The 23,747-nt window shown below is 37.5% G+C and overlaps 1 protein-coding gene across 1 annotated transcript in view; it reads right to left on the bottom strand.

Annotated features, from left to right (window-relative positions):
• Positions 1–14,568, bottom strand: part of LOC107696859 (TGF-beta-activated kinase 1 and MAP3K7-binding protein 2-like) — a 39,730-nt gene extending 25,162 nt beyond the window's left edge. The window contains exon 1 of the mRNA XM_016497393.1: positions 14,337–14,568. The gene's annotated coding sequence lies outside the window, so the exon portion shown is untranslated. The remainder of the gene's footprint in view (positions 1–14,336) is intronic.
• Positions 14,569–23,747: the final 9,179 nt, after the last annotated feature.

Raw genomic sequence — 23,747 nt, 5'->3', positions numbered from 1 at the left:
CATCATCACCTGCTTTCAGATGGAGCAGCATTTACTACACATAGCTGTAGTTCACTGACAAGCTACGCAAAAAAATCGCAGACGATTTTATTGCGCGATGAAATTGAAGAAATCGTTGGCGATAATGACAGCTGTTTGCATAGTTTCTCAGTGAACTACGGCTCTGTGTAGTAAATGCTGCTCCATCTGAAAGCATGTGAAAATACCACATTTAATAACATGTTTTTACTCCAAACTCACTTCATAACGTCAGTCGAGTGTTTGAAATAAATCCTTCTGTGAGATGATGTGGCTTCTTACACAGAATAAGGCACGCAACATATTTCATAGTATTTAAGCCCTCTGGCCTTCGGATGGAGATTTACTGCTGATCACAGAACCGTGCTTCACTGAAAGATACGCATGACAGACAATTAGCTTCTGTCGAATCTTGATCTCGATTCCATTTCGATTTATCGTGCAGCGTCTATTTCGTGCACAACTTGAACAAACTGCAACAGGTAAAGCTGTAAGCTGTGTGGATATTGGCAATATCGTTAACAATTCTCGTTTATAATCATTACTAATATGGCTTCTTCTTATCAAGATCTTAGTCTGTGTTCTGTTAATGCATGAACTTCATATTATTTGAAGCGCACTTGCCGTCCAGTAATCGCAAACAGCTTTGTGCTTTGTTACTTTAAAGGGATAGTTCACCCAACAATGAAAATGTGATGTTTATCTTTTGGTGCTCTTTAATGCGGCAGGCACGGTCGCTTTAGCGCCTCAGTTCAAGCGGCAAGTGAATCCATTATATCTCTCTTTACTACTATAGTACATAATGAACATAAATTACATCAAAAGATAAGCTATTTTATAAGAGAGCCTACACAACTGACTGAAATGTCTCGTGTAAAAGCTCATTCAGTGTTTCAAACTGCGGAAAACCTGTAAAGCTAGTAAACATTGCAACGTAATAATAACCATTCAGAATAACCGTCCATAAGCTCATCAGTCAGCTAGAAAAATAACTATAAAGAGGAGCATTTTGCTATATTTATGTGCTATTGCATTTTAATATTCTTACTTAACCTGTTGTCTACACGATTCAACTCCTATAAAATTGCATTTTACTAATGAAGAAAAACAGACTGAAAGTGTGAAAGACAACATTTACAGGATGCATTGAGCCCAAACTACACTCAGTGGCCAAGTGATGCTTACAGTCCGTGATATCGGTACAGATTCTGTGTAATGAACAATGTGTGACTGTATATTTCAAGCTGGAAAAGACATTAGTTCCCAGGTCCTCTACAAGATCGATTAAAATGCTGATAAAGTCAAGAAAAGATGAGACATAAACACATGACAGTATGATTGAAACATTAAAATGTAACAAATATATATACATATAATAATATATAAATATAATATATAATAATAATAACTAAATAAATAAAACATGTTTATTCTGTGGCACCTAGAAAAATAATTTTGCGCCTAAGTTTTTTTCTTATAGGAGCCAGTGGCTCCTTACTCTATTTTTTTGTCTGAAGCCCTGCAAAGAGGATTAGTCAAATAAGCAAAATAATAGGGCTGGGTGATATATGATATATGCCTGCATTGAGTTATCTTCTGCATCTTATTGAGCATGAATGGCCAAACGCACACTGTGAATAAAATAAAATCAAATACAATGTCAAAATGCCGTCTTTGTGAATACACACATAAACACAGTCAGTCATGTCTTTAGTGAATGAAATAAAATAAAATAAATCAAGATGCGTGTCTATTTACCAGAGCCGTGCGTTAGCTGACGGTTATTAAATCATAGTAATGTTTGTGTAAAGTGAATTGATACACATTGACGTTTCATGTATTTGTAAAGATTTCAGAAACACTTAATATTAATGCAAAATACTATGTCTTTAATTTAGTATTTCCCATGACCTAGGTTTGGTTAGCAAGTTATGTAACTCTTTACATAGGCCTGTGGGCTAATTAAACCGTAATAATGTTAACTACTGTGACACAGCATATCCATGTATTAAAAACAGAGAGAGCATATTTTATAAACGATTCATTCATATTTATGCTAAATGTGTTTCGGTTAAGCACATTTATTAATTAAAATGTGTTTATGAATTGGCCTACTAGTTTGCAAATGAGTTAAGTGCCATGTTAACTGTGCTTTTTATAAAGTGTTACCCAGTTGTATTTTTTACATTTGATCATTCAATTTCTGTAGTATTTCTTACTTCAGTGCTATTGTTAAATGGATCTACTGTATATTTCTGTATATTTGACTGTATAAATCAGCTGTTTTTTAGTACATCAGACCTAAAAACAGTAATGTTTCCTAAAATGCAGCTGTTGCCTTCTCTCGCTCAGCGTAAGCAGGATTCGATTCAGTTTGATCAACATTTAGATTTGGACGCTAGGTGGATTGGCAGCACAGCTGTGTGCGCAAGGGCGTTTCATTCTGCTCTTTCAGTTCTGAACTCAAATTAAAATGACACTGAACAAACAACATGAATCCACACACTTAAAGCATCATTCTGGCGGTGCAGTGAACACTAATAACGGCTTGCGTTTCTCTCCCAAACGGATGTAAGTTCAGTGAGCGGGACGAAATCACGAGAGCAGCAAATGCATGTGTGCAGCTATCAACCGTAATTATTAGGGATGCACCGAATGTTCGGCAACCGAAATTATTATTTTCCGCCAAAATAAAAGTTGAGAAAAAGCAAGAACTCTTATCAACATTCATAAATGTTAGTATTGTAATGTTACTGTTGTTCTGTAAAAGAAAAGAAAAGGTAAGACAATAATCATTACAACAGCTCTTTTTTAATACATTTATTATAACATTCACACATAGTGTTCAAATTAGGATCTGTAATATTTTCTAATGTTTTAAAAGAAGTCTCTTCTCAGCAAGGCTTCTTGTAATTGTACAGTAAAAAATACACGCCTGATTCAAGAAGGGGGTCTGATGGCCAGAAAATTATTATTTTACTAACTTATTCATTTTAAGTTAAATTGTGCTTTGTTGGTATAGTGTCTGCCAGAATGTTAAAAATGTTCAGTGTTAAATATTTGTAAATTGTTGTTTTGTATTTGATTTTTTTTCTTTGAAAAGTGAGACAAAACAGTAAAAAGCACATTTTGGCTTTTTAATTTATGCAATGGTAAAAAAAATTTGGCAAAATACATGGGGAAAAAACTCTGTGTTCAGCCCAGTGTTTCATTTTGCTCGGCTTCGGCCAAGAATTTTCATTTCGGTGCATCCCTAGTAATTATGACAGATATATTTGTGATAGTTAACATTTGTGTAAAATTTCATTTATTTTTATTTTCAAAGAGTGAAATAAAAAAAATAAAAAATCTGTCTCAGAGAACGGTGAAACTTTCCTGGTATTGGTACCAATACTGCAGTTTTGGTCCAGTGACGATGCTAGTCTCCACAAAATGAGAGAGCATTTAGAAAGATACACAATACAGTGCTGCTGATTTTCCTGATTGTAATCTTTTATCTCTAGCTTCATATGCGGGATGTTTTCATCACCATCACATGTTGATTATGTCAGAGTGATGATAAACCGGAGTCCTGCAGACTTCAGCTCCAGCACACTGAATAAACTCCTCACAGCACATCAGCGAGTGTGCTTCTGGAGTTCACACAGGGCTCCGCGAGCAGAGACTGAACTGCTGTCAGAGTCTCATGAGAGTCAGTGACGTGTAGGCTATAATGTGATGAGTCAAAGGCACATGCTTTGGTTTGTTCAGTGGTAGAAGCACAGAGGCTGGTCTCGGTCCACCTCTGCTTTCCTGCCTAAATAAAAACCTTTATGGATTTAACGTTTGCTAGAAAAGAAATAATTACTAATAAAACAATAATAAAAATTTCTAAATTACTACTGTACAGTAGAATGTACTTCTCAAATAATAACAATAGTTTATTAAAACATTGTGTTAGTAAGCAATATCACAGTTTGTCTGCACTAATGTGATTACCACCATATTTGATATTGAATTTGCACTGAATCTTAAACAAAATCCAGAAAAATTAAAAACAACAAAATGTCTGGAGAGAAAAAAAATATATATATAAGATAAATAAATAAATGAATTTAAAACATAAATCCACATTCGAATGCAAAAACGCTGCATTCTGTTAGGTGTGTGTCAGGCTGCTTTATCAGCAGTACACGAGATGCGATGAGGATGACGGTGTCACTGCATTATAATGCTTGTGTTAGTCTATCCTGAACCCATACGATGCGGCGCTGCTGCGTTGTTCAAAATATTGTGGAAGGAGAAGATCTACAGCAAAACTGAAACCAAGCCGTCCACACAGAACACATATTTACCACCTTCTCTAGAGGGACATCTACCACCACTGCACTCGCGTCTCGCACAAGAACATGTTCAGAAAGCAGAGTAATATTAATGTAAGTTCTTAAAAAACACATCTCGAGACTTTATGGTGGTTTGTCCTCATCCCACTGCATCTCATGTTTTTAAATGAAGAAAGTACTCTTTGTGATTGGTTTTCGGCTCATTGTATTAAACTATACATACATACATGATGCGGTTTTGTTTCTAATTGTTTAAGCAACATAATTATATATGGTTTATAAACATTAATTTAAACATTATGCACTTTTTTCAAAGATAGTCATAAGGGCTGGAACGGTTCAACTTACTCACGGTTCGGTTCGTGTCACGGTTTTAGAGTCACGGTTTCGGTACGGTTCGGTATGTGCTTTAGGGAAAAACTATACTGTCAAATAAAAATAAAGAAAATAAGAACAATCTATCTAACTACCAGCAACAGCACGAATAAACACAATAGAGCAAAGATACAAATAAAATAAACAGTGCTTTTCAGGGTTTTTTTTAGGTAGGTCTAACATTAGTTTTCAGGTACAGAAATTGAATAAAGTAATGAAATGTAAAATAGCATTGCATATTTGACTGTGTACATTAAAGATTAATCTTTATTAAAGTTACAAGAGCTATTCAGTCAAGAGCAGTGAGTGATTTCTTTGTTGTTGCTGTTTGATTAATATTAAGAAAGTGCTGTCACTTTAAGAGAATGCACTGATACAGTGCGGTCGTTCAGGAGAGAAGACAAAAGCGTTTTCTCCCTAACTGAAATTATGCCTTTTAATTCTGAATATTGATCATATTTAAGTACAAAATTGCATTTAGTTTTTCAGCCATTTTGACAGCCCTAGTGCTCAAGGCCCAATGCAAAGCAGGAGTAATAAGTAATTAACAGATAATGCCCAAATGTGTGGAACGACCCAAGAGCTGCACGTCTTTCACAAAAACAAACATGCTCTTCATTACAGGCAGCCTATTTTACCGCGAGTTCCCAGTTCATTTTCAGTGGGAGGGACTCGCATTCACATGAATCCTGATGCACAAATGCTAGCTTTGTTCAAGATAAAAACATGATCTTTTCACAGCCTCCACATGTTGTCGACAAACCAGAGATGACTTCATTCAAACTCAATCTAAGATAACATAAAACAATGCAATACATTGATTTTCCTCACTTTTTACCAAGACTTTATATACAATGCTGACTAAACAGTCTCAATTTACACTTGTGCACATAAGTAGAGCTATTGACTAGAGCCACACCGATATGGGTTTGGGTTTTTTGGGGCCGATACCGATATTAGGGAGTAAAAATCGGCCTATATTCTGTGTGTATATTATAGTACAGTACCAGTCAAAAGTTTGGACACTTTCCCATTCGTGTGTCCAAACATTTGACTGGTACTATATATAGAATACAGTATAGACATAAACAGAATATATACACACAAACACATTTTTTGCAATGATCACTCAAATGTGGTGATCAAACACTTATAATGACGTGAATGGAGCGCGCTCTGCTGGACAAACTAAGTAATTACACCATTTCAAGCATTTTATCTGCATTATATGTTCTGTAAAAAAATTTTCATATCGGCAGCATATTCACCGATACCGATATATCGGCGACATGCTCATATCGGCCGATAATAACGGCTAAACGATATATCGGTTGGGCTTTACTATTGACACAGATTTCACAATTCGATTTTGATTCACAAGCTTGCGATTCAGCTTAATTATTTTAGATAAATATCAAGTAGGCTACAGTACATGGCAAATTCTCAAGAAAAAAATAAAAATTCTCATCTAATGCTGTGAAATATACATGAGTCAGTTTGCACTATATTACTATAACATTGAAGGTTTAAATTAACTGGTTTATATACAAACGCTTAGAATACACTCAAAGTTGAGTGCTTATTTTTCTAGCTGACTAATGAGTTTATGGTCACCGAATAAATAAAATAAGAACAAATAAAGAAATTAATAATTATAGCACAAATAAAAAAATAACAACAGGCCTTCGAATTAAATAAATTGCTTTTTAGTTTTTCAGGTAGGTCTAACAGTAGGGTTGAGATATTTAACATTTTTTATTTTTTTTACCAATTATCCAAATAATGTTTAGTCCTACAAAGCTATTATTATCAGAAGACACGTGAGCATAACATAGCAGTTAGCAGACCAATGAATGAGAGGGCAGCGTTACCAGAGTTGCCCATTTACCACACCATGTTACAGTAGGGCGATTGCAGATAGAAACAATATTGTACTACATAGATGTTTCCAGTCGGCTCGATTTTTGAGTGTTCTGATGAGCATGAGCGGTAGAGCCCTGCAGCCTGGGCCCGACGGGCCACAAGCTTTTTTACGCCCCTGGAGCAAGGCTTCGGGCCAGTTTTCACGCCAGACTCGGGCCGGGCCTCGGGCCTGTTTTAGGCTTCTCCTTATTTTTATATTTTAGACATCCATCAATTAGTGATGAAAAAAATTGCCGCGCTTGTGGAAACAACAGGAGGCCGTGCTGCCGTGACTGTGAAGAGCGGCTCGACGGTGTTTAGTGTCCAGCAGCAGCGAGTGTGCAGTCAGTGCAGCTGAACAGTTCTGCGTTCAAATGCACGCAATAGCCTTAAGCTTGCCGCAAAGCACCGGCAAAAGTAATTACCATGAATGTGTCTGGGGGAAATGGTAAGGAGATATTTTAATTATTTACTAATAAACTAGTGTTTTCTGAGTCCGTGTCGCAAAGATGAAGATGACGATCCTGACTCCCCATCTCCTCATTACGTGCCTTTAGACAAGTTTCCATTTTACGGATTATAATTATAATGAAAGAGTTTTTGATTTATTTTATTTCATTAAGTAGTAATTTAAAGCTTTCTATAGATATATTGATCATGTCTGTGAGGCATGTATTCGCGGAGTTTCGGTTCATTTTTGTGAAGCGTGCCTGTTCAAGACGAGACAGCAGAAAGCGCATCGTGTTTGTTTTCTTTATTTTATAAAAGCACAACGTTGTGTTGATATTGTGAGTGCACACAAATAAAAGTAGACCCTTTACAGTTACGAATGATGTATTACTCTTACCTTATTTACCTTATTTTTTCCACTGAAAAAAACACAAGTGATCGCGCTGGTGTGTCTATGTCCTGCAAAGCGCACTTCAGCTTCCACTCTCTGCGCAAACTATTGGATACAGCGCACATTTATCTAGGTTTAATGTTTAAACATTGTTATATGCTTGAACTGTTTTATATCTATAGATTTTATTTTAGGCAAGTCGTGATGATTTGAGTCTGCCGCTGGCCGCTTGGTCATTACTTTAAAAAACAAAAACTTATATTTAACAAACAAAAAATGCTCCAAACGTTTTTCTAAATGAACTTAATAAAAAAAAAACGAAACAGGATAATACACAGAGCGTCACACCACGTGACAGTGAATCCTGAGCGGTGAACTAATTTTCGGCAGCCGGAATTTCGGTGCATCTCTAATTATTGGCGACATCAGAAATGGATATTATATAATATATGCTTTTTTTTTACATTTTAGCAATTTAAAAATATTAAAAAAGGATTTTTTACACGGCACCCGGCTGGGAAACACTGCATTAGGTCATATGAGATCAAACGACTACTCGACAACAAAAATATTTGTCGACGTTTTCGATATTGTCGACTAATCGTTTCAGCCTTATATCAAAGTGGAGGAGATTATCAGCTTCTCTTGAACCGAGGCGCTACAGCGAACCGTCACTCCACATTAAACAGTGCCAAAACGGCATTTATTGTTTGACTATTGTAACAAAACATACAGAATTTGAAATCTGAGACATTGTTTCATATCAAAAGCAACAAATTACAAAGCTTATTGCGATTTATTGGATGGGAGGTGCACTACAATGTTTCCTTCATTAACTGAAAACTAGACTAATCAATTCTTGGGATTTAAGAATCAATATCGTTTCATAAAATGAGAATCAATTAAAATTGAGAAATCAATATTTTACACCCAGTCCAACTCCTACCCAGCCCTTTCGACTAAAAGATGCTCTGCCAAAACAATGGAGCAAATCACAATGTTGGAGATCTTTTCTGCCATGGAAGATAGTGAACACGAAACACTAGACCGTATGAAGCTGTGGCTGCCACTTCACTGGCACCTCTTGCTCCTTTACTGATAACCCTACATGCGAGCTCGGCTAGACACAGCTATGTAAATATAGGTACATGTCAACAAAGATATAAACATAAGAAAGTGACTCAAAATGTTATAGCATTGGAACAAGACACTTCCTGTTGCTTTAAACCACTTTCAGGTTGCTTCTTCAGCATGTGTTGTGAATTGATCTGTTTGAAGACGAAAGGCTGATTGCAGTTCGCTTTCAAAGACCTTCCCTCTCTATCTCTTCTCTACTTAGAAAACAATCATGATCACAGCTAAGGTTGCCATGATTAAAGGAATAGTTTACCTGAAAATTACTATTATGTCGGCATTTACAAATGCCAACGGTACATGAAAAACGCACAACGTTTTTTTTTTTACAGTGTTTGCCTTTCTAGAGCACTTATTGACCGATGCCAGGAATTAAAAATGCCAAATATATCACTCAGCGACTTACAGCGCTACGGTATGATTAACACACAACACGTTGTTGTGCTGCTGCTGAGGAAAAAGCTAAAAACTACAATGAAGCAGCAGCTCTCACATTCAACAGGTGCATGCACAAAACAGCGAAGAAACTAGTAAATGAAGCAGAAATTCTGCTGGCAGCAGGACGATTGAATAAAGCATTCACACAGAAACACACAAGAGACGCAAGATCTAGAACTGCAGCTTTTTCTAATGTGAGCGCAGGGTTTTCAGAATGTGCGCTGCTAATCTTTTGTAGCTGCACAATTTTAACAAAGCAAACTGTGTCTATTACAGCGTTTTATGTTTGTTGGTCTGCTGCTGCTGTGTCAAAGGTTTCAACTTTCAATGTGTATTTGCAGCGCTGAGATTTACGGTCATGTCCACTGACTGCATGAATGCAATGGCCATTCTGAAGGGATGTTACTCATGCACTCACTTCCTTGTGAACCGACGGAAGAAATGTATTCGCATGCATCCACTGGCACAGATGAAATACCACCAGCACCACAAAACACCAGAGTAAAAGGAATGTCCGAGTCATACTGCATTCTCACATACACTCCTTTTACAGTATATTCAACAAGGCAAAGCCACGGAGTAAAGATGGCTTCAAACTGATTGTGAGAGGGCAGACAGTCATTCTCGCGATGTAATTTTGCTTGATTAACCGATAACAAGAGTTTGATAAATGTTTGATATAATGTTTATGCACCAGAAGCAGAACGAAACGTTTATCGCTCGGCTCAAAGTTCAAACGACAGCGCAGCGGTTGCGAGCTTCGCTAGAGCAGATGCGTTACTCGCTGATGAGTCTCGACACGCCACACTAAACAGAGCCGATATTAAGCATTTTTATGATTATCGGTATCGGTCATTTTCAATTCTTAATTTTGACATTAATTTTCATTTTTACACCAGACATATATATCGGTTCAAAATATCGGTTATCGGTCTACTTGATCTGTAATAATCGGTATCGGCATCGGCCTTAAAAAACACGTCGGTCGACCCCTAGTATTTATTTACAGAGGTATATTATGTCACACTTCTCTAGTAAGTTTCGTCTGTGTGTGAAGACAGTGGCGCAAATCCATGAAGTGAAATAAACTTCAAAGCAATGAAGTTGAATGGAATTGAATTCAATTAAAGTTGAATAAACTTCAACTTTACAGTTCAGTGAACTGATGTCAGACTCATTTTGGATAATAAAGTTTATTGTTAAATTGTTAAATGCCCTGCCTCCATCATTACGTATCTCTGTCACGTCATTATAAGTGTTTGATCACCACATTTGAGTGATCATTGCAAAAAATGTGTTTGTGTGTATATATTCTGTTTATGTCTATACTGTATTCTATATATAGTACCAGTCAAATGTTTGGACACAGGAATGGGAAAGTGTCCAAACTTCTGACTGGTACTGTACTATAATATACACACAGAATATCGGCCGATATATCGGTATATACCTTTTTTTACTCCCTAATATCGGTATCGGCCCCAAAAAACCCATATCGGTCGGGCTCTAGTAAGTATACGAGATTTATTCATCAGAGCGTAGATGGCATCACTGATTATAACGGGAGTGTTTTTTACATTTACATTTAGTCATTTAGCAGACGCTTTTATCCAAAGCGACTTACAAATGAATTTCTAAATGACATTTTTAAAGTGCATAATCTCGTGCTAGACTGACGTCTGTGCTCAAAGGCTGTTTCTATAAAGTGGGGCAGTTCCAACTTTGCAAGGACAGTCTGGCGCTTCATGACTCACAGACTGTAAGTATGTTTTTTATATTTAAAGGATTTGCCACTGATGATTCAAACGTGAGTTTTGGGTAGTGTAGAGTAGGGCTTGTTGTTTGTCATTTCTCCGATCACAAATGCAGACATGGTTTTATGTTTACGCGGCGCGATACGCATAAACGCGTATAACGCGATAACACGTAAAAAGACAGTATAAGTCATTATAATCCGTAATTATGTCCCCACTGGATGCAACAAATGCCTCGTTTATAATGGGTTTTAATGTTTTTGTCTCGTCGCTCCGGCCCGGGACACGGCATCACAGTATGGTGAGGGGCGTAACATTTCCGTCACACGCTTGAGGTATTCGGCCAATCACAACGCACTTGGATAGCTGGCCAATCACAGCACACCTCGCTTTTCAGAACGATGAGCTTTGTAAAAATCGACGCGTTTCAGAAAGGCGGGGCATAGAGGAGAAACAATAATGTACAGTGTGTGGAAAATAATGTTTTTTTAACTTTAAACCACAAACACATTTCATTACACCAAATACACAAAATAATGTTCTTTTTAGCAGCATCATATGACCCCTTTAAAGGATGTGCTTTTAACATAGCTTTGAAAGCGGTAGTGAGTTAACAGATCTAATAGTACGAGGGAGGTCATTCCACAGTTTTGGACCGGCTCGTGAAAAGGCTCTATTTCCCCTGTGGTTGTATTTTGTCTTAGTAACACAAAGGAGGTGTTGATTTTTGGACCTCAGAGATCTCGTAGGAGTATAAGCTGATACCATACTTGACAAATACCCAGGGGCTAAATTGTGAAGCTTTACTGAAGTATATTATATTGTTCTTTTACAGCTGCAGACTGAGGACGATCCTGAAACACACCAGCAAACCCTAAAACAGACAACAGTTTACAGATGTTTTTCAGCGGCAGCAGAACTATGACTAAACTTTTGGGTGAAACTTGTTTACTTTTTCATACTTTTACTTGTGGAAAAACTTGAAACAATTTTAAAAGTATAAAGAATGGCATTGGTTTTGTACATTTAAGTTTTGTTTAACGTTATTAATAAAAATGTTGTTCAAATAGCATGTTTTTGTGTTTTGCTTTGGTACCGAAATTGGTACCGAGAACCGTGGATTTTCACTGGTATTGGTACCGAATACTGAAATTTTGGTACCGTGACAACACTACTGGCAGCCAAAAGTTTCAGTTTCGGCCTCCACCGATTATGAAAACACAGTAATCGAGATCGCCCCGTTTCCAGCGGTGCTCTTACGCTCCTCCATAAAAGCACAATTTCACGCACAAATCAGTAAAATCAGTAACGAGACTTTCGCAAAATGGGATGTGCTTGATTTCTTAAAGTATATTAGATTTATTCATGTTTTTAAAAGCGTGAAAGAGAGCTTGCGCTGTTCCTCGGGAGGATTACTGTGTATGCGCTCAAAATCAAAACAAAGTCAACTTTTAGCGCCAATTAAACGGTGCACAAAAATGTGGTGATTAGTGATTATTCACGTAAACCCTCGCCGGTTATGTAATAAATGAACGTAAAGCGTTGAGAATGAAAATACGTGTGTAACAGTAAACTGGATCCGTGCAGCTCTTAAAGTGACAGCAGCCTAATATTCCTGCTGCGACTGTGTGCTTGATATTAATCAAACAACAAATACAAAATATCTCCCTGCTCTTGACTGAAAGACTTTTGTAACAAAGGAAGTTTAAATCTTACAGTGAAGACTATGCTGTTTTGTTATTCAATTTATCTAGTAGGCTACTTTAATACTTTAGACTTGCATTAAAAACTTAAAGCACAGTTTGTTTCATTTGTATCTTTTTTATTCTATTGTATTACTTTGCTTTTTTAGTACAGTTTAATTATTTTCACTAATTTTGAGGACCTTTTGTTGTTGTTTTTTTAACTAACATTAGTTACTCTAGTACTCTGCTGTGGTGTTGAGAATTGTGACATTTCGCTGGTCTCTAAAATGTAGATGTCATTGCAACCTTATTTACAGAAAATATATATTTGATATATATCACTATCTTTAAATAAATCTTCCGTATAAAGTTGTGGTGGTATGACCCATGAATAAGCGTGATTATGAGCAGGCCTAGCGCTGCCTGCTCACTGAAGCTCTTCTGAGACAGCGCACCCGCTTGGTCTTAACGTGACCAAATTATTCCTTCCATGTCTTTAATAATCATAAATCTAGTTAGTTTATATAGTGAAGACTACGCAGTATTATTTGACATCCGATTACTTCATTTCAGTAGTGTCTTACCTAAATATTATTGATCGAGCTACCTGAAAAACCTCTTTATTTGTACATTTGTTGTATTGTTTATTTGTGGTATTTCTTGCCATTTCTTATTTGATTACTGACTGTTTGTTTGTCTTTAATAATGTTTGAACATTGTATTACTTAAGCTAGTGGTTTTGTTTGTGCTATAAGAGTCATAATCAAGAACTGTGAAATGTTATCAGTAAAGCGTCGGTGTGATAACCTCAGTTTGGCAGGGCATATTAAAATCTGGACCATCTAAATCCTGAGTGTTCTGCCCTCTGACTATTATTATTACTACCACTACTACTTTATAGCAACCCGGTTTTATTATATATATATATATATATATATATATAGGTTTTTTATTTCATGTGGGGCCATTGACTTCCACAGTATTTGTTTTTCAGTTGGCTACGGTCTACTATAGCAACAGCTATTTTATTAGGGAAAAAATGCAATTTGAGTTCTCCTTCAAATCATACAGCCCTACTTTACCAGCTTCATTAACTTTGCTGTTTGATTGTGAAGTCTTTTCCAGGTTAATGCATCACACAACGCCACATTTGGACCGCAGGACTAGGGTTTTTGTTCACCGTGTAACACTGGCCTTCTGATCAGCACACACTTACTGCTGTTTCTGAAATGTGTGTGAGACAGCTTGCAACATTTAAGTGCTGGTCTCGTCATTTGTCTGATCATTTATGTTGCTTGGAATGTAGGCTAAACTGCATTATGGGATACGATATGACAGACAGTATATTCGAGGCAGAGACCGTGCTGTTCTCATCACATACACGATGATGCACTCCAGTGAAATGCACTTCTGACACCTGATTATTACATTATTATCACTATAAACGCAGTTTAGGCGCGTCAGATTATGCGCTTGGATTGAAGTCTCTTGATTTGTTTTCATCTGCCAATAACAGCTCAGCAGTTCAGATGCATGTGTGTGTGTTCTGGGCTCGTGAAAGCGCGTGTAATGTGCTTCATCATGACCTTTATATCCTGGGATCTCGTCAAGCATAATTCTTCAGGTCCACGGAGCTCGGGGCCTGATAGCCTCCACGAACCAACTGTCAGATCAAACACACAGCCCCCCGAGCTGCTTCACCGCTAACCGAGAGCTCAATCACGACTAACGCTAGACGTTTAACGGCAACGAACTGAGCAGAAGAAAGATCGCGACGCCAGCGGACCATCGCGTCCTCGGGGGGTCAGAAACGAGCAGAAACAGCGCAGATCTGCTCGGAAGGCCTGCTCTGAAGCGCTTTTCTCACCGTGTCAGCGCCGCGGATCTGCTACAGAACCAGGCCCAACTCCGCTCGCGAATCCCGCTGCCGCCGCCGCCTCGCTCTCTTCTGACAGCTCTTCTGCGGGTCCCCTCGGCTCCGCTTAGTTTCTCTCTTGCTTTCTCTCTTCCAACAGATAAGAATCAAAATAGTGTCACACAATATGGCGGCCGTACAAGTGAGCGCCTCTCGCGAGACTCTGCGAGACTTTTCGGGCGTCGCGAGAAGATAGCTCATGAATATTAATTAGGTCGTGCTCAAGCTGCTACGTGACCTTATGGACTACTTGCACAACTACTTCCGCGTTCTACTTATTACGGCTCGGGAGTTTCCGGTTAGCGTTCAGACAGTTTCTCATTATAACGCAGATTATTGCTACATTTTAGGGCTGGCATTTCTTAAAAAAACCGATTCATCATATTCTCTGCGTTAACATGAATTATCTCCAACCTGCTGAAATGTTCCTATAAATATATTTCCCTTCCAAAAGTGCTTTCTGAATAATAAATACATATGTTTCCCCACTAACCTGCCGCTTGTCTTCTCGTGAACAGTGTTTTTCTTTTACTGATCATATTTCATACCTGTTGAATGCACAGTTTTAAATGAATTTGACTGATAAGCACCCTCGTAGAAATGCCATGTTTTTTCCGTTTTTACAATTTGTATCAACACTTTTACTAATAGCCTTATGGTCAGTGTAGTAAAACTCGAGTTAATTTGTGGTTATATGGTTTAAGTTCAATTGCTTTTTTGGTGTTATTTGTAGTGAAACCACGGCTAATGTGTAGTTTGTGTGCGTTGGTGCTCTTATTCTGAAATGGCTGAATGAATGTGCGGTAACTGCCTTATTTAACGATGTTAAACATTTCAATAATTTGAAATGCGACTACTTTGAATATTAATATTTTGGCATTAGGCTACAGTGAAATGATGACACAGAATAGCTAGCATATTTCATACACATACTTCTGATCTGATTCATCAGACCTCACAAACACTGCAGCGTCACGTGCTGAATCACGTATGATTACCAGCCACGCTTTCTCAGATCGGTTTGTGTTACGTTCCGTTGAGTTTGGACAATTCTGTACACAGTAATCATCAGAATATGTCTTCTCTGTCTCTGAAAATATCCGGCTTTTGAAATCATCCCGCGAACTCTCATTTTATTAGGCGTTTAAGTCAACTACATGATTACAGCACACTGACAATATACAGAACCGGAAATAACTGAGCCGTAATATTTCAAAACGGAAGTGCGTCACGAGGCTCAGTGCGAGTAGTCCATTAGAACATGAACATAGAACACAGAAGCTTAATATTAATGAGCACATGCTTAAAATAGGAAAGAGTTGCTGCCCTGTTGAAAAAAACGGCATATGCTGGTTAGGTATGTTTTGATGCTGGTTTAAACTGGTCCTTTTGCTGGTTTATGCTGGTCCTTTGCCAGGATTCTAAGGGCCCACGCACTTTTGGGGCCCCCAGAGATCTGTTTTATTAGTAGTAACAGTAGTAGTAGTAATGTAATAGAATTATAAATGTATCTACCAAAGAGTTACAAATAAAGCAAACTTACGGCTTATTTCTGCATTTCCGGCAATATTATCTCCCCCCATTCACTGCATGGTTTTGTCCCGTCCTACGTAGCCTAGAGTCACTGAGTGAGATCAGATGGTAAACCATCAAATTAGAGATGTCTTCGAGTTCGAGGGGGGCAAATAGAGCCGGACGATTTGGTCATTCGAACATTTAAACACAATTTAGTTTTGCTATAGAACATCTACATATTCACTCTGATTACACAGAGCAGCAGCATGGCAACCAGATACACTGCACGCGAATTACGGCTGCGCTTCTATTCTGCCGCACTAAACTTAGCAATAAACACGCTGAAAATAATACACAATAAACATGTCTGTCAAAACGATCTCAAAGGAGGCTTTTATTAAGCAAATTAAGGAGTGAATTACTCATCCACTGTTTAAAAAAAATACTTCAGCTGGGTTTCCACAGGCAGGGTCACAATCTACAGTGTATGAAGCTAAAGGTTTTTGGGTTAAGGTTTATAATGTAGAACATTTTTAACATTGTATGCAGTATGTGCATAGGTAGTTAGCAAACAAGGAATACAGCTGTTAAGCTAATAGTCACATTTAGCTGAGTAAGATCTAGAGTTGTGTATCGATTGGGTTTTTTATGATACCGGTGCCAAATCAATACTTTTAAAAGCGTACCAGTGCCTAAACGGTGCCTGAACCGATACTTTACAAAATAAATAAATACCCATAATAGGATGGATTGGCCATTAATGAGCGCTATAAACACATTTAATGTCTGGGTATTTTCATAATAATTATGTATATTTATAATCCAATGCTAATTGACATAGCCTTTTTCTACAGTATACAATATATTTTCTGCCTCATTCTGTGATAAGAAGCAGCATTAGATCACAAAAGGAAGTTATTTTAAACACTTGACTGATGTTGTGGACCGGAGTAAGAACAGGTTATGATGTTCTCTTTTGTTGGACAACAGGTTTAGAAACGCTTCTCATTGCAAGTCATTACAAGGGAAGTTTAGCATTAGTAGGGTGACCATGTTTTAGTTTTTCAAAAAAAGGACAGTAGGGGGCGGGTTCGTGGGCGGGGCTTCGCCTAACAGTATAAGTAGCACGGTTTTGTTTGTTTGTGTGCTTATTTTGTTTTTATAATAAAAAGAAAACAAGTAGAAAGAATAGAAAAAGAATAGATAATGCAAGTGTTAGAGGGTCATTTTTAAATAAAAATAAAACAGAAAAAAAACAGATAATGCTAGTGTAAGTGTCAGACTCTGTTCCATGTTTTGTCTGTGTCTTGCTCCCGCAATTTCAATTCTCTGTGTGTATGTGCTGTACATGTGGAAGAATTGACAATAAAGCAGACTTGACTTGACTTGACTTGACTTGACATATTGATATTGAATTATTGTCCAGCCCTACGATATTATCGCAGACGATATATATCGCACACCCCTAGTGCAGAACATTTAATAGTCCTCCGGTGTGTCATTCATTTCAGTGCAAGACCTGATGACAAAAGACATTTGAGTTGTTTTTAAAAGCTTTAGGGACTGCAGTGTCCCCACCCACTCACCATAGTTCCCAAGCTTCAGAGAACAAGCTTGCTGGTATCAGTTATTCCATTCACAGCTGGTGGTCTTGTCATGGTACGTTTAATTTTAGAAAGATAATTTTTTTTTTTTTGTATTGAGTTGTATCGGCGTTCATCTTAAAGTCAAACTTTGTGATGAGATGGAACTGTAACTAGATGTTTTCTCTTATGTGAGGAACTGCTGCTGCTGTTATTTTCAAACCATATACAAACTTTTGATGGTGCCCTTATAAGCTTAAGTGTGTAATTAAAAAAAAAATATTTTCTCCTTTTCTGTCCTAACTTGATTTCCTTTGAACTGTATAAATACTGTGGTGCTATCACCATCCGGACACAGCAACAATGCCTTAAAGTAAAATTAAAATGAAAAAAATGTTCTGAAAATTAACATCTTGTAAATAGTGCTTGATCTGTGCAGATTTCTCTCCTGATTCAGACAGATTTTTCACTGGAGAAAGCAATATTATGAACTCTGAAGCAACCGGAAGCAACGGTTTGACATTAAAATTTTCTTAATGATAAATTTGTTTCTTACAAACACAGCTTTTCACTTCACGAGACATTAATTGACCAACTGGAGTCGATTGTCGATTACATGTGGATTATTGTGATGCTTTTATTAGCTGTTTCAACCCTCTATGGACACCTTGGCAATTGAATCGCCATTGGCTAGTAATATATATACAGTGGTGTGAAAAAGTGTTGGCCCCCTTCCTGATTTCTTATTTTTTTGCATGTTTGTCACACTTTAATGTTTCAGATCATCAAACAAATTTAAATATTAGTCAAAGATAACACAAGTAAACACAACATGCAGTTTTTAAATGAAGGTTTTTATTATTAATATATACACACACAGCTTTTTAAAGATCTGAAAGTACACTCTTAACATCAGTCAGTCAAGCATTATAACATGATATTATGATTATCAAGTATTATTTAATGATAGAACTTTAGTAATTAGAATTTAAACTTGGTAACCATGTATGAATGCATATTAGTAATTTTAACTGAACTTGACTGGTGGTGGTGCTTTTTTGGTTATTCAGTGTTTCTGTAAAAAATGGGAAAAAACTTACAATAATACTTATAACATAATAATAATAATATAATATTACGAATTCTAAGAACAATATAAAACACACTAAGGATTAACGAGCTGATTCATGAATATTAATCAGGTTGTGTGCGTTCACTCGAACTGATTTGCTGAAATCAAAAACAGGGACGATAATAGCTGAGTGCCAGCCAATGAGATTGTCGTCTGCGTTTTAGTTCCACCCACTGCCGGAGAACCCGGCAGTTCTTAAAAGCTGAAGAATTTCAAAGGAGCTCTTTGACGGGAAAATACAACAACAAAGAATATCATTTACATGTAGCGCGTCAATTCTGCATGGTATGTAAGTCTCTCTCTCTCTCTCTCTCTCTCTGTCTCTCTGTCTCTCTGTCTCTGTCTCTCTCTGTCTCTCTGCGTGTGTGTGAGACAAAGCGACGCTGTTAAACGTCTTCCTGAGTTCGTCTCCCTTGGTTCCTGAAAATAAAGTCTTGGTAAAGTTTTCTCCAGCGTCTCCTCGTTCCTCGTGTGTGTGCCTCGTGACAGTAAGAAGGTCATTATCTATAATAAATAAAAAGAAAATAAGAGAAAGTTATTTGCTGTTTATCATATTTGTGTGTTTAAATAAATCTGTAGGGTTGGGTATCGTTTTTTTTCTTTTTCGATACCGGTGCCAAATCGATACTTTTAAAACGGTTACGGTGCCTAAATGGTGCCTGAACCGATACTTATTAAAACATAAATAAATAAATAAATAAATAAATAAAAAATCCCCCAAAAAATGATGGATTGGCCATTAGAATAGAAATAGAACAGAGAGTGCAAATGTTAGAGGGTCAAGTTTTTTGATTAAAAAAACCAAGCAGATAAAATTAGAGTTAGAAGGTCAAATGAAGATGAAAGAGATAATGCGTGTGATTGCGAAATCGAAAGTGAAAGTAAACCGCGCAAACGCTCATTCAAAAATATTTAAATACACCGCATCCTGACATGTCCGGGGAAAAGAGGATGTTATGGTCATCCTAGCTTTAGGCATTTTAATTTAAGAATGTTTAGCTTAGCTAGCTAACGGTATCTACCTGCTGCCATCAGAGCAAGTGTAATTTCTGCATTCACGCACTCCTCAGATGCTCTCATTTCCCTTTCCGACTTACTTTCGTGAATTTTCTCAGTCGAGAAATTATTTTTCACATGCAGTGCCGGTGATCCTTACGTCCGTTTCGGAAAACAAATATTTCAATCGATCGCTCAAGCATTTAAGTGGCACCGAAATTTTAATTTAAGCATGTTTAGCTTAGTTAACGGAAGGCTACCTGCTGCCATCAGAGCAAGTGTAATTACTGCATTCACGCGCTCCTCGATGCTCTCGTTTCCCGAGTTCTGCTTTTAAGTCGGAATGTGAAAACAACATGGACACTCTCGTTACTACAAAGATGTGTTGGATCTGTATTATTAGAGCTTTCCGACTTGAGTTACGTGCATTTTCTCAGTCGGGAAATTATTTTTCACATGCGGTGCCAGTGATGATACTTCTTACGTCCGTTTCGGAGAACCAGAGGAGAAATATTTCAATCGATCGCTCAGGCATGGCACCGAAATGAGGCACCGAAATCTGCGTTCTGATTCGGTTCTAGTAGCCTAAATACCGGTTACATAGGTACCGGTGCGGTTTCGGTACCCAACCCTAGTAAGATCATGATTGAGAAATGTGGGATACTGCTGGAAATGCTGCTATGGGATATCATTTATTATTTTAGGATTTTTTTGTTTGCCCCAGTGAAGCATTTCTATTAATATAACTGATTAAGTAGTCAAACTCATTCCATATCAGCAGAATAGTGTGGTACAGAAAGTCTATGTTCATAAAACAGGTTCTGAATTAATTATGTTACTGATATCTAATGGTCAAAATTAATAGCAAAAGTAATAGGTCAATATTATTAAATTGCAGACAAAGATTTTGAATAGCTAGGTTGGCTTGTACACTATATTGCCAAAAGTATTGGGAACAGGTTTGACTACTTTAGTAATTTCCATGAGTACAAATCCTAATGTTTAAGCTAGGGATGCACGATATTGGATTTTTGCCGATATCCGATATGCCGATAATTTTAAACTCATTTTGGCCGATATCCGATGCCGATACCGATTTATAATTATTTTTAATTTTGGTTAGTTTTTAACAAAAACTTATTTGTTAGAATTAAATAAACAATAATAAAGTTATTTTATAATTACAGTACATTGAAGATTTGAAAATAACTATAAATAAACTATATATTAATCACTGCATTTTTTTTTTCAGAAAGATGCAGTGGTAACCTTAACATCTTATTTTATGATTTAACGTTTGTAAATGGTCTAAAGCAGAAGAGTTGTACAAATTCTGAAACTATTTTGGAGCTCATAATTTGTTTAAAAAATATAACATATTACACATTAATGAATAAATCAGTGACATCAATTACTGCTTTATTTAATCAGAAACACAGTCTAAATGTTATTTGTGTATTTTGCTTTCATTTTATTAGAAGTAGGCCAACAGCGCCCCCTACAGATTAAAACTCCTTACTGAGCGGGCTTTAGGACCCACTGCTCGTGCTATTACTGTTTATTCTTTCATACACCAAACGCATCATTCTGTACTGCTTTCACAGATTAAATGCAGCGATCCAACACAGTGAATCTAATCACCATTCAGGCAAAACTTTGCTTCAAGAACGAGCCACACTGATGACGTGATCTAATCGCTAGCATACCCATGAGCACATGTGAGTTAATGTATATTCTAGGGAATTGTGTGCTTCTAATTTTATGCCAATAGTTTGAACAGGACCCTTTTCTATTCTAACACAACAATGCCTCTGTGTATAAAACAAGATTGATTCAGTCAGTGTGGAAGAACTGGACTGGTCTGCATAAAGCCAAGTCCTAATCCCAGCTGAACACCTCTGGTGTGACTTTAAATGCAGACCTCGAGCCAAAAACTCATCACCAAACACCAATGACTTGTACATATGCGTACAATCATTTTAGACACTTCCAAAACTGTGGCAACAAAACTGGAAATACAATTTTTAAATACATGAATTATGTTTGCATCTTTGTTGCCACAGTTTTGGAAGTGCCCTTTTCTGTTCTAAAGAAGGGGTGTCTGTCCATATGTATGTACAAGTCATTGGTGTTTGGAGTTTTTGGCTCAAGGTCTGCATTTAAAGTCACACCAGAGGTGTTCAGCTGGGATTAGGACTTTGCTTTATGCAGACCAGTCAAGTTCTTCCACACTGACTGAATCAATCTCTTTTTTTTAACCTGGTCTTATACACAGAGGCATTGTTGTGTTAGAATAGAAAAGGGTCCTGTCCAAACTGTTGCTATAAAATTAGAAGCACACAATTCCCTAGAATATCATTATATGCTTAAACATTAAGATCTGTACTCATGGAAATTACTAAAGTAGTCAAACTTGTTCATTAGAAGGGGGTGTCCCAACACTTTGGGCAATATAGTGTATGTTTGGTGCGGTAGGGTGCCCAACCTCATATTCTTTCATAGGGCCCAAAATTGCTAGCGGCGCCACTGCTGCCAGTCATTTTTTTTTGTAACCTTTATAATGTACAGTGTTCTGTATCTACATGCAAACTAGGTTCTAATTGAACGTACAGTTGTGTACGTACCCATGCTGGAGGTAAGACGGTAAAACAACTTCACAATATCAACGTTGATTCCATTTTCAAAATCGAAACATAATCCAACGTTGATTCAAGCATGGTACATAATCCAACGTTGATTCAAGCATGGTACCTCATCCCGTGTTTGAGGAGTATAACTGTAGACGGGTGTTATTTGCGCACGCACCAGCAGGCGGCTCACGAGAGTCAACATGTGTAACAGAACCAGGAACTACTGTATGATGAAGCAGCGCTAAATACTGTATATAGCGTTATGTCAAAATACTCATTTATTTCATTTTAAATGAAACAAATGTAATCCTGATAGTATTCCCACTTTTTACAAAATGTAACTGTAATCTGAATACTTTGTTTTTTGATGTAACTGTAACAGATTACAGTTACTAGATTTCTGTATCCTGATTACGTAACACCGTTACATGTATCCGTTACTCCCCAAGCCTGGCAGTGGCGGCGTTTCACAAAACCATAGGGTATGGCACTGGCATAAATCACAGGGGGCACAGTTTTGATAAATAAAAAATCGGATGGCACACCACTAAGCACTGAAATATAGGAAAAAGATAATATAGTTAAACACTGCATCATTAGAGTGGGTATTGTGGCTTTATCAGACACTTAACATTTTTTGAAAAATCAAGATCAAATGGAGTTGGTTGACCAGCGAATGACGGAGATCTGTGTTTTGTCTCATTAGAACGACTGTATCTGAGGCAGCAAGTGCATCGCATTAAACACTTTCATCAACTTACAGGTTATAACTTTTATTGTAGCTATATGGGCGCTAAAATGCTGGGTTATTTTTTACACCCAAAAGCTGGGTTCAGCTTGTTGGGTCATAATATTTTTTACCCAGATGCTGGGTAGTTTTCTGTAACTAAGCAGCTGGGTCGTTTTTAATGTTGGGCTATTTTTTCCACCCAAACGTCGGGTTGAGCCTGTCTCCGACTGAGTTACAGTCAGTGCGCAGGCTTTTTACGTACTCTACAGGAGAGGGAACTCCCGGAACACCTCGTTCATGATCCCCTGGAAGACCGACGGGGCGTTGGCTAGCCCATACGGCATGACAAGGTACTCATAGTGGCCAGATGGTGTAATGAATGCCGTCTTCCACTCGTCGCCCTCCCGGATTCGAACGAGGTTGTATGCACTTTGCAGGTCCAACTTGGAAAATATGCAGGCCCCACGGAGTTCCTCGAGGGCGGCCGGCTAATATCGTGCATCCCTAGTTTAAGCAAATAAGGATAGCCTAGGGAATTGTGTGCTTCTAATTTTATGCCAATAGTTTGAACAGGACCCTTTTCTATTCTAACACAACAAAGCCTCTGTGTATAAAACAAGATTGATTCAGTCAGTGTGGAAGAACAGGACTGGTCTGCATAAAGCCAAGTCCTAATCCCAGCTGAACACCTCTGGTGTGACATTAAATGCAGACCTCGAGCCAAAAACTCATCACCAAACACCAATGACTTGTACATATGCGTACAATCATTTTAGA

Source organism: Sinocyclocheilus anshuiensis, unplaced genomic scaffold (assembly GCF_001515605.1).
Source record: "Sinocyclocheilus anshuiensis isolate Anshui unplaced genomic scaffold, SAMN03320099.WGS_v1.1 scaffold1416, whole genome shotgun sequence".
NCBI lineage: Eukaryota > Metazoa > Chordata > Actinopteri > Cypriniformes > Cyprinidae > Sinocyclocheilus > Sinocyclocheilus anshuiensis.
The sequence above is the reverse complement of the archived record's forward strand: the minus strand, read 5'-3'. Positions and strand labels throughout refer to the sequence as shown.